Below are 13,068 nucleotides of genomic sequence, written 5' to 3'. Positions count from 1 at the left end.
CATGACCAATTATAGCAAGCTAATGTTCAAACAGCATGTCACAACCTGTGTATCAATGTATTGGATCTCTTCTCTCAACAAACAAATGAAACTGAGCAATATGAGATGAAGAGTCATTGACCTCATAAAAGGTCAAAATCCTTCTCTACTGACCTCTCCACTACAACATAATTATTAGAGTGTTATTTCAATCTGTGAGGAGGAAAATTAGTGTCTATCTCAAAATGTGTGATTTGGTTTGTCAGAAAAAAGCTTGTCATAGATTTCCAGAGGTGGAAACATTGCACCACAGCCTCTGCCATGGATCTAGATGTGTTTCCAAACTCCTCTATGCAGCCAGCTGTGCTCTCAAAATGGGTGGTTGGCCTCAGGTGAGGAGAAGCCACAGCCTTGCTCCTCTCAGGCTAGGAAAACTGGCAACAGAAATTCTCCCTTGAGTTGTGGCTTGGAAAGTGCCCTCGTTCCTCATGTGACGGGGAGAGCAGAGTACCAGCAGTTGTCCCTCCTGTTGTCTGCAATATGTTTGAGGGCACCAGTCCCAGAACAAGTTTTTGGTATGTCTCAGCAACAAGTTGTGTGTGTTGAGGCCTGTCTGACCTAGATATGGTGAGCAGTGACTTCTCTTTGGATAAAGGCTCTCCTTGTCTTGCTCACCTGGACAGGGAAAAGCATCTGGGTTTTTTTGCCTTTTCCATGCGTGGTGTAGATGAAGGAAATTGTAGCCTGCTCCTGAAGAAAGTGTTCATATCTGAAACCAAAGTGCTTTGGAGTGCTTACTACACATCTGACCCTGCAGAGTGCAGGGCCAGCACTCTGTGTCACTCTGTGACTACAATAAAATGATCCTTCTACTTGAGAATACTTTTGGGTCAGTGTGGTCATTCTGGATACTTTTATAGAGGATTTGTGAACCTACAACTCTGTTGTGTGAGCAGAAACTGTTATGAGATAACATAAGTTGAGAGGTAACCTTTCAGCAGAATGGTTTGAGTTAAAATAAAGGAATTGAAAAAGAGTACAATGACCAAAAAAATCTATAAAAATGCAATTGCGCTAATATAATTTTATCACTTATTTAAAAATTTAGTCGACCCAAAAGACTACCAAGTGTGAAATTAAGGAACAGCTCCTCTACTTTTATGGAAATCACTCTTCTTCACTTGTCTAATAGCCTGATTTTGTCAGATCATTTATTTCCATGGTTTTAAAATGAGCTTGACAGACAGAATTTTATAACACCACTTTACTGCAAATAAGAACATCATTTTCGCTTATTAAAACTGAAGCTTAGAGAAAGCATTAAAATTAACAGTTCACTCTGCTTTAACCTTTTGAATACTACTATGACTTTACACTCCAGACTATGTGTAAGGAAAGACTCAGTGAGTGCTGGGTACGTAACTGGAGCAGAGCAAGGAGCTGCTCTGGCTGTACCTACAGTCTGCTCACACTTGCCTTGATAACTCTGTCTATGCAAACATTTAAAACCCCACTGACAGAAATTAATACTTGCTCCAGTCAAGGTGACTTTGGGCATCAGAAGTGTGTGGTGAAGAGAGGTGGTGAATGACTATGTTACAGCAAACATGGTCTGAGATTACAGACATGTTGCTGCATACAGCAAACACCATAAAATGCAGCTTATTCTCCTAACAGATGTTTTACTTTTTGTGTGATTTTTGCTTTCTGAGCAATGAAAACTTTGACTGATCTTGGAGGTCACTGACAGATGATGAATTCTCTACTCCATAGCTGGCAGTAACTCAAACATCAAGGCAATGGTGGTGGGACACATCCTCCTCCAACTTGGCTCATCTCCAGAGAGGAATGTCATCTTCACAGCTACAGCTGGACCTTATCTGCATTGGGGGGGTGTTCAGTAATGACAGTTTAGATCAGGTTTTCCCATGCATGTTTGTGCAGCCTTGTTTTGCTCTCAATTGCATGCCTGGAGTTACTCATTGCCATCAGTTCTTGTCCTAGTGTTGTGCTCTTTTTAAAAGCTAATTTGGTGAAGGAGTGGGAGTCCAAGGCCAGGCAGTGTTCTGTGGCACAGGCTGCTCCCTGTTAGCCAAGTTATCCTTCTGCTAACAGAAGGATATTCCTTGAAGTTAATGGTGATGATAAAAATAGATTTTCTTTTTACATTGTCAACATTTTAGTAGATAACAAAGACTCATCCCTTCCAGGATCTTCAGTGGAAAATCTGATTCAGACTGTGGCCAGACATTTGCACCCTTTCTCTGCCAGCCCATACAACCTAAAAAATTAAGGCAGTAGTTAGAGGGAGAAGTGTGTCTGCCAAATGAGCTGAACTTGTCTCTCCATTCAAAGGCTTCTGTACCTTGGACTCTGTCATCTGCAGGTTAGCAGAGGACATCCATCTTTTCTCCAGCCCCAGGGAGGCTTTCTGAAGTTTCACAGCACCCAGGATGGAGGGTGAAAGACTCAAAGTCTTTGTGCTTAAATAAAAAAAGAGAATTAATATGAGAGCTTTGGCTTCTGGTTTTGGCTATGGAATTAATTCATCTTTAAGCCAACTCTTCTTCTCCCTGCTGTCTTAACATAAGATTTTGGTATGCTTTATTTCCTGCCCTCAAATGTTCTGCAATGTGAAGATTGTTTCCATCAGTGCATTGTTGCTGCTTTTCACTGGGCTTCATTTCAATAAGAGATTCCCATACAAACTAATAATGGTGTATTTGACCCCTCTAGATGCAAGAATAGTGTTATCAACATTACATTACAGTTGTCACTGCCTTGTGGTCTTGTTACAGCTCATAATAGTGAGAGAAGCTGCTAGATGAAGAACATAGAGCTCACAAATTTCTCCACCAGCATTTGCTGCAAGTCCAGATTTAGTTCAAGTTCTAATTGCTGTATCCTTTTGGTGTGATTAAACCATCATTCCTTGCCTTTAAGGATCAATCCTTTGGACTGGAGGTTGAGAATCAAATTGCTTCTGTGCCCTGAAGTCTGAGAATCAAATGAAGAAGTTTACTACATGGAGACTTGAAATTTTAGTTGAACTAAGTCTAAAAAATGACCAGAGAACTTCTTACTGTGGTAGGGAATTAATCTCCCATTTCTACAGGAAATGTTGTACAGGGGAGGCTACACAGAATGGAGTAAGGTATGGTTGTGTTACTGGAAAAGGAACAGCCTTGTATCATCTTCATAAATGAAAAGAGCCCCTCAACAGCTTGGGCTGAAGTTAAAGGTTTTGGTACAGGAATGTCTAGCAGTTAAAGTTTATAATTCATCTACAAACTTGATATGGAAAGATAAGGAAAACAAATTTCTGTCAGAAATCCTTCGGCAGCAAGTATGGAAACAAATAAGCATTTAAGTCACAAATACTCATAACTGGGCATCCAAAAAGGACCATTAAGATAATGTGCTGTTGTGAACCACAGCTGTAATGGCCAATTAGCCACCCAGTCAGCCCGTGTGCCAGAGAGGTACCACCACTTCTGAATTGATGTGCCACAGCTTTTTCCAATGTACCAAAAGAAATGCAGCAAGTGGAGCACCAGGTGAAGATGAGGTGTTGGAATAGCTTGTAGTGCAGGGGAGTTTTTCATCATACAATACTGTCTCGCAAAAAAAAAGCTCAGGAGGAGGAATTGTGAATATGAAATCTTAGCATTTCTTCTTGGATTTGAAGTAATGACTGGAAATGTGCGTATTTCTCATCCCAAAACAAGGGCTTTTGTGTTTCTGGACTCCCTAGAAAACATTAAAGCTGAGATTTTAAATTAAATCATGCGATCTTGAAGGGCACTTAGGAGGCATCAAGACCATCCTCTCGCCCCGGGGTGGTGTAACTGATCACTCCTCTGTCATTCCCAGCAGATGCTTGTCTCATTTTTGCTTAAAAACATGATTTTTGGAAACTGCGCAACTATGTCCAGGAATTCTCTTCCTGTGCTTTGCTGTTTTTGCTACACAACAATTCTCTCTTGATATCCAGTCTGACTCTTTATAATTTAAACCAGTTATTTCCTACTCTTTTCACTGTGGTTTAGGGCAGCTTTGAATCCATTTCTCTTTTCTGCAGCCTTTAATGTGAATGCAAATTGTTATCAGGTTAACATGTAACAAACCTTACTCTTTCCTTCAATGGCTTAATAATACTGATTAATTAACCTATTAGGTTATGGCTTCCTGATTTATCATTACCCCTATATTTTCTCCACTTGGATCACAGCCTTGTTCAAGAAAGGTGCCTCAAACTTGTATCACCTGGGGTCTTCCCAATATATTAAGCAGAAGAATTACTTCCTTTTGTCATTCTTGTGTTATAGTATATGTATGTTTTTATGCATCTGAGTGTGGCATTAAACATTTTCTACAGCCCCAAAACACTTTCAGATCTCTTTGTACTCTGTCTGGCTCTTTCTATAGCTCAACATATTTGCTGTACATTCTGGTTTGATCTGTTCAAGGAGTTTTATAAGCCTAGCCTCTCATTTGTCATTCAGGTCCCTAATGAGAGTGCTGAATAGTACCTACTCTAGACCCCTTTTTGCCTTTTTTTTGTTTTCATAGTGAACCATTGATAATTACTCTTCAGATATGGTTTTCAACCAGATTTTTACCCACTGTATTGTATTTTCATCAGCATCACATGTGATTGCATTGGAAATCAGGAACGAGTGATAACTATTTAGATGTGCTTGAGAGTTCAACGACTATAGATGTATTAATATGCATTTGGATTTTTTGACTGTTCAGTGAATGGATGCACATTTTTACTGGTGCAGCTGGTGCTTTTTAAAAGTGATGCATAGAAATTCACTTACTAATGAAGATTGCTAAGATATCATAAAGTAAAGAGATGGGTTATTGGGTTCAGAAAACCAAAACTGCCACTAAATCTAATTACCAAAGGGGAAGGTATGCTGCCGTGAATTTGATTGAGATTTTATGTAAATCCTGTCCAGTTAGTCCACTCCAGCGTTTAATTTACAAGTCTAATGGACAGTAAGGATGTGCACACTGCAGATTGTGAGTAAGCAGCTGCCCTGGTGAGCTACTGCTGTAGGTGAACGATAGGCATCTTACAATTTCTGCTGTGGGTTTTGACTGCAGGGATGATCAGAATACAGTGACCCAAAGCTAAGATTCATGGCATTAACTTTTGTGTAGAACAGCATTCTGAATCCTTCAAGCATGTCCCACCTGACAGCAGGATTTGCCAAAAAATCCCCACATCAACTACCATAAAAATAAGAGTAATAGTTGATGTGCACTGGTCACTCATCTCTAAGCACTTGGTAGTTTTCCAGGTTTTAAAGTAGCCTGTGGTCCATTTCAAAACTTAGTTTATGACTCTAACATCTCTGCAGTCTGTAGTTCATCCTGGAGTCAAAGCTGGAAGTGACATGAGGGTTTGTACATTTGAACCAATCCAGCAGAGAGCACAATGACCTGTTCTGCTTTCCATGTTGTTATTCATTCTGTGGCTCCCAAACCAAAGAATTCCAGATATTTTGTATTCTTTGGTGAAATTTCTTGAATTAGGGGGAGAATTTCAGCTGTAACATCAGGTTACTCTTTTTTGATCAGAGCTTTAAACAGTCCCAGTTGTGAGTCCACCCTCACAACCTGAGTGTCTCATGGCAAACTCCTTGAACTACACAACTCTTACAGTAGGTAATGTGTACTTACTAAAGGGAAGACTTAGTCTAAGGGATGTAACTATAATTTGTGCCATAAGCTCTCCATGTATTTTTATGTACCACTAGAAACCTCATTGGCTTTTGTAAGCTTTTTACCACCTAAATATTAGTAGAATAAATTTCAGCTCAGTGTCCTGACCCAGAGTCAGCTTTAACTGGGGGAATTCTATGTACAAAAGAACAAGCCTCTGAAGGTGACATTTGACTCTGTATTTTCTGTAACTTAGTTTATAATGTTGCATAATATGAGTTAACTTAGAAATTGTAGAAAAAAACTTAGGGAAAAAATATGAGATTTACTCAGAGCTTCAGAGACTGGTCTGGGCACAATCTCTTGGGTTTTGGACCTCTTAAACTCCACCAGCTTCAGTGGATTCTGCTGATTTAGATCATGCAAGTGGCTGGGCTTGGATTGCACTAGTGGTGTTAAGGCATATTCAGGCAAACCCTTTATTCATCAGTTCTGTGATGAGCACTTCATGCATAGCATCTTCTTTATCATTCCTCCCCATAATTCGATGTTAACATTTTCCCTTTCCTTGGTCTTTAAGATGTAAATAATCATCTGATTAAATATCTCTTGAGAAGATTATGCTATGGATAGAGGACTGTCACTGCACCCCTCACAATCAATGTTTCACTTGTTTATGTGATATATGTACACCTGTGAGTAGTTGCCATTACCCTTGATTGCAGCGTGGGAGACTCTGAGCTTGAAACACAACCATGCAAAAATCTGTCTTTTTTAAATAGTGTCTTTTCATAAATGCAAAAGCAGGGAAATGCACTGACTGTAGATAAAGCAGCATTAATGCTGAGAAACATATATTGTAGCAAGAGTGTAGCAGTCACTGAAACAGCTTTGGTCCCTCTTTTGCTGCTATCATGAGCACTGTGGCTTACGCAGAACATTTTTTTTAGCAGAAAAAATGCTAGATTTTTTTTCCTAGAAACAAAATTCCCCTAATATCTGATGCTAGGTGCACACTGGGGTTAGGTGAGGCATCAGATACCTTTGCTTATAAAATCTTACTGAACAAATTAACTCACATTGGCTTCTAGAAACGCTGCATGTGGGTTAACACCAAGCTAGAGAGCTGTACAGAGCAGAACAAAAAAAGGCAATGTATCAAGCACAGGGAAGTTTCCTACTAATGTAATGCAGGGAATAGCATTAGGTCCAGTGTTATTTAACATTCTCGTTAATGATCTGAAAGAGGAGAGTAAACAGCTGGTTAATGAAATTCACAGATGATACTAAATTGGAGACATTATAAATATCACTGAGGGCAGCGGAATAATAGAAAGGGAGCTGAGATCAGAAACATGCCAAAGAAATAAGGAACAGAATGCCAGCTGGGACAAATGTAAGGTAATGCCCAGCAGAAAAAAGAAACAGTTTTGCTGTCTGGGAGGGAAAGCACAATGAGCAGTATCAGAGGCTGATTTCAAAGGCGCCCAGTTCTGCAGCACAGGCCAAATCCCAGAGATCCACAGCAGCTTTGCACTACAAATACAGCCCAGCCTTAGTGACCAGGTCCTCTGCACCACAGAGTGGGGGAAAGGTTGGTGTGTAACCTCCACCTGAGCTGGGGACTGCCCTCCTCCAGGAGATCCTCTGCTGGCTGCTACATCGGCTTTTAGGCTGCTTTGTGTTGCCACCGAGAGGCAAAGAAGCTTTAACAGGCTGAGAACTGGACCTGAAGGAGGGAGAATTGTTTATGGTAGCACAAAGAAAGGCCAGACAGAGAAGACATTAGGAGTGTGGAAAAAAAAATGTAATTAAAAATTGAAATTTCAGCCTGGATGTCAGGGGAAAAGCTCCTAACTAATGTGCAGAATAACCTTCTGAGACAAGTAGTGGAAACCCTGTCACTTAAACAGTGAATGGAAGAAACACTGGAAAGCACATCATAGGAAACAATCTAGAGTAGTCAGGGTGTGGGCTATGTGTGTGTCCAGCTGGGTCTGCTTGGTCTTATCAAACCAAGATAAAAACCCTATCACAGAGTGCTCCACACAAATGTGTTGATTCTGGAGAATTTCTGTACGTCTCAGTCACAGAGACGTTTTCACCAAAATGCCTTTGCTGTACTATACTGAGATTTATTCAGTGAACTTACAAGTTTTCTTATCTGTGGCTGAATGGATGTCAATCACACTGAACACTAAAAAGGAAGAACAGCATTAAAGCTCTCCTTTGCCCTGTATAGTTTCTTTTTCACTACGTGCATGTTCTTAGCTCTGTGCTGAGAACATTAAAACTGGTTAGCACAGATGTAAAAAATTTTACTGCTGTAATTATGGCAAAAGGCTACCTGTCAAGAAAATAAATGCAAGTAATCAAACATAGCTACGAATCTGGCTTTGAACTGGGAGAGCCAGTCAACCATGCTGTAAGGAGGCAGAGTTCCCAGTGACGTCAAGTGCTTATGCCAGAGTACAACCGGGCTGCGAACCAAAACCACCACATTGGAACCAAATACACTGGAATTAAACTACAGCTGTTAGACTAGGCAGGAATGTGAAAATAGACCTGCATGTTGTCCTGTTACTCTACAAGTATTTCCAAGTGAATTAAAAAGGTAGGTGAAAATGTATACCTTACAGAATGGAGAAACATTTTTTTTTTTTTAAAGTGTGGTGAATTCATGTTTTCTAAGAATCCAGAGAACATGGAAAATGTTAAATACAAATCTGCCCAAGAAAGTTCTCTCTCCAGTACAAAGTCTCACACTGAGATGGCTTACCTAGTCCTTCCAGAATCTGACTGGAGAAACTATAGATATAAAATCTGAATGAAAAGATCTCCCTATTTGGTATGTAGCATATACTGGGACAAGCGCTTTGCAAAGAAAAAAAAAATCCAAAAAAACAACCCAACAAACTAAATCCTTTCCAATTCACTCTTCCTTTGACTAGGAGGTTGGGAACATGGCTAATGACTGATCAAGATCAGGTCTGGTGTGACACTGCAAGGAACATGAATTACAGAATGTGTTTTCTGGCAAGTTTGCCAGATACACAAGTCCCTAATTTATGTATGATGACATCTACTACTTACATTTGTGCATGTACAGTGTCATACAGGTGTGGTTATGCCATAAATATGTTTAAAATGCACACTGGTATCTTAGAAGGTATCCTGTGTGATCAGATGCAGGGTGCACACAGAGCTGTGGGCTCACATGATCAAGCAGAAAATCTGATCCTGTGTATTCTAGAACCACTCTGTAAAGACTTGCACTTGAGGTATCAAAAGCTGAAAAAAACACCTCTGTGTGTGTCTAGCATGGCACAGCTTTGACATTCCCTGCTGTATTTTAGCCTCCTGTAAATCTAGGAATCAAGTTTCAGAATGCTGCGGTTTGTAATGCAACAGTTGTGGATTTTTAGAAATTGATAATTCCCAAATGAAGCTTAGGTAAATTTTTTTTTTTTTGTTATCCTTACCAGAGCCATTCACTTGGTTATAGCTGGTTATATATACATATAGTATATATGTTCATGTAAGCATTATAATTTTTTACCTGCATTTGAGCTTACTGGAATTTGTACCAGCTATATTATCTGTACCAGCAAGAAGAGGCCTGATGTAGAAAACTAAAGCACTGTCATTCCCTTCTTTGGCTTTGGATTAGATCTTAATTTTATATAAATTCTAGGGATTCAATCCCGTGTAACTATATCTTCTACTCCAAAAATCTGACAGCAAAATCAAATGCAATATTTTCAGAAAACTGTCAATTTAATAATAATGAAGTAATGAAAATACCTTGTTCTTATATTCAATTTTCATCCATAGATTTGGCTGCTTTAAAGATATAATCTCCATTTTACAAATGGTAAACTGAACTTTTGAACACTGCATTGTAAAAGTAAAGTGTACTCTAAGTAGTGTATCAGTCATCAGGAGAACACAATACATGCTCTTAGTTTCTCAAGCGCTGTTTTGTTACAAGGAAGATTCAAGGCTAACAAAGAGCATCAGTTCATAGGTGTCACTTCTATGCTTCCTGAAAAAGTACATTACATACCTTGGATATTTATCTGAGGAGATGGGAGGGGAGAGCAGGGAGAGGAGAGGGTCAGTGTTTGCCTCACAGTGCCTCAAAATTTCTGTCTTTTCCAGCTCCCAGCACATTGATGCAATACCTGGCTGTTGTCAGCCCCTTTGTACAGGGGTAGAAACTTCTAGCCAAGGGGGGGGAAGATTTAATCTAGAGACATTTCTGTCATCAGACATTCAGAGTTATGCAAATGTCTAAATTCCATTGGAAGTTAGGAACCCTGATGTCTGGAAGGATTTAGGTCTCGGTTATTTGGTGTTAGAAACGCAGATTAAATCAATAATCATGATTTCTAACCTTGTGCTTCAGCAAACTTGTATTATGGAATCATTCCAATCCTCTCTCAGAGTCAGTTTTGCTGATACCCTCTATTAGAGCTACCTGGATCAAGAAAATCCCCTTCAGATCAATGGGGTTCTCCAGCCTGCTCATAGTTCCCGAAGATTTATGAAGTGAGCTTTGAAAGGGAACCTCTACAATGGTTGAGTGCTGGCACTGTGTCCCACAGTTTGGCAGGATACTTGGATTTCTTCAGGGGATTCCAGATAATTACGCTGAATTTTGCTTTTTGGATAAAGCTTGCTGTTAGTAATTTCTAAAAAAATATTACCAAAACCTTTCCAGGATATCTGGCTTTTATTGAAAATGGACTGTTTAATTTCTGTTCCACTGCATTTTGTGTTTATGCTATCTGACAGTTCTGTTGTTGTCCAATATTCCTTCTGAGTCCCTGGTGGGTATTCATGATGAACTACTCCAGTATCTAAAATAGTCAAATGCCCTGTTGGTCATGGAAGTGTTTTTGGAACCCATCAAAGAGTGAGGCATTTGCAGGGATCTCCTTCATTCTTACACTTTCCTGTTTTCCTACGTGGTGTTGGATTCTTGGAAACACCTGGGCTGGAATGGTGCAAATAAATGACATCTCATCATAGCCTAAAAGCTGGAAAACATTAAGTTCACTTGAGAGGAACAAGTTTCCTGCAGTTTTCAGTGGAACTCTTCATAATGTTCAATAGAATTCCCCATAACTCCTAGAGTTATTGGAGGAACTCAAACTATTTCCCTGTTGTTGGGGGTTGAGATCAGGGTTAGAGAAAGCTTTCTGAACTGAGAAATGATTTTGACAGGGTAGTCAAAATGTTCCATCTCAAAACTTTGGTCTTATTACTGAGAAATAAAAAGTTTCTTTGTCCCAATTTTTCTTCCTTCTTTGCCCTGCTGCTAACTCTGATCAGTTGGTTCCCTATGACCTCTCAGAAATGTCCTGCCTTTCATGTGTGCAGGGAGCTGTTTGCAAAGCAGTCTTGCACCAAACAATCTTACTTTTTTTGGCCTATATTGCAGTAAACCTATTTATAAATCAGAACTTTAACTTAAAGTAAATGTCGGATTTTGTGAACTAAATCATTATTGTTTAGCTTCAGAATAATAAATCAGTCACTTGTATCCTAAGTGCAAAGTGAAGATTTATAAATCAAAGCATTTTATTTAGGAATTTCTCAGAGTGATTTGTAAATCTGCTGTAGAATTTGTAAATCCATATTGGGGTATGTAAATCCATTCCATGACTTACAAAGCAGTTGAATGTTTTAGCTAAATCTAATGTTTAAAATAATGATTTCTGAATCAAAACTTTCTGCTAAAGATTTACTGGTGAGTTTTATAAATCAGAGGCAAGATATATAACTCAAACTGTGAGAAGTGCAGATTTATAAATCCAACTTGTAAATCAACAGAAAAAACATCATGTTTTACACTAAATAATATTTTACAAATGGCACCTCATACATCATGCAATTGCCACAAATCTTCTACATGGGAGTCAGGGTACATAATGTGTGACTGAATCAAAAAGAAGGACTGTGAGAAAGGCTGCACAGTGGGTTAAATGCTCAGCTTGAGCCTTCCAAGGTTTGGCTTGTGTTACCTGCAAACCAAGTTTGGTGGTGTCGACCCAGTCAGTAGTGGACATTTGTCCAAATCAATACAGGATGGCATAATTCATAACCTTGGCAATTGCACTGGAGGGGAGGCCCCACACAGGAGTAACAGGGGTGTTGTAGATCATGATTGAAAAGCATTGGCAGAGTTATGTAGGGAACCTTATGCAGCACCTGTCTGCAATGCACCTGTTATAGCAGGCTGTCCCTTCTAAAGGAGCCAAAATCCACTAAAAAAACCCAAACACCTAAAAATCCCCAAAATCAAAAGCCTAAACCCCACAATCTAACAGACCTTTCCACTAATGTAATGACTAGATGAGGAAAAAAGAAGTATCTAGTATGCAGACATCATTAAAAGGAGTTAAGAGAAATCCTCACTTTTTTTACTTTTTAATTTCCAAAGAAATTTTTATTCCCACAGCAGAACTTGGGTCCAGAAGCAAATATTAGAGAATGAGATTGGTCTACAGGTTCTGGAGGGGTTTCACATCTTGGAAGTTCTAATGCTGATTTGGAGGTGGTGGGTTTGCACTTCCACAGCCACAGAAAACAGTTTTTTCCCTTTGCCTTATCACTTGTTTAGAACCAACAATGTGCCTTTCATGGCCAGCCAGCATCACTGCTCAGTGCTTTCCCTTTCCTTCTACCTTCCACATTCAGGGCTCACATGAAGGTGCAAACCTTGGATGTGGGGTATGATGCCTTTTCTGGTGCCTTTTCAATAGGATGAGCAGAGCTGTGGTGGCCTCCAGGAGCTCAGGTGCTCCCAACAGGGATACAGCAGAAGGTCTCCATGGACACTGGGCTATTCTGTTTTCTTTAGTGGGCAAAATCACTTGAAAGGGAGGAACTGAGAGCTTCAGTTGGTATCCAAGTCAGAAAACTACTTGTTACAGAGAAAAATGATACAGGGAGAAGGTATAGTTGTCCTTGCTTCTGACAGTGTTTTTCACCTGGGAACAGCTTCCTGTCACCTACCTGTGAGTGAAAAATATCTTGTGTCTCAAAATATTTTTTTAGAAATTCAACTGTTGGGACGTTAAAAAATTAGTCAGGAATATCAAGCTGAGATGTGTAGATGAGTGCCACTAATTTTTATAACAGGATCCTTAATTGACTATTTTTCAGTTTCAAAGTAAAGAAATTACAAATGAAATTTGCATTTAATGTAATTTAACAGAACCTAGCTCGGGAATACAAGAAGCTCTGTATATTCCCTAGTGAAAACATTGAGGTAAAATAGAGTTGAAATTGAGAGTGCATTTTTGGTAACTTGGGGGTAAAAAGAAATAACCAGGGTGTTGTAATTATCCCTAAAACAATAAAATTCAACAGACACAAATAAACTTAAAAGAAAGGCAAACATGT

The sequence above is a fragment of the Neopelma chrysocephalum genome, unplaced genomic scaffold (genome assembly GCF_003984885.1).
Source record: "Neopelma chrysocephalum unplaced genomic scaffold, ASM398488v2 Primary Assembly neopelma1_121, whole genome shotgun sequence".
NCBI lineage: Eukaryota > Metazoa > Chordata > Aves > Passeriformes > Pipridae > Neopelma > Neopelma chrysocephalum.
The sequence above is the reverse complement of the archived record's forward strand: the minus strand, read 5'-3'. Positions refer to the sequence as shown.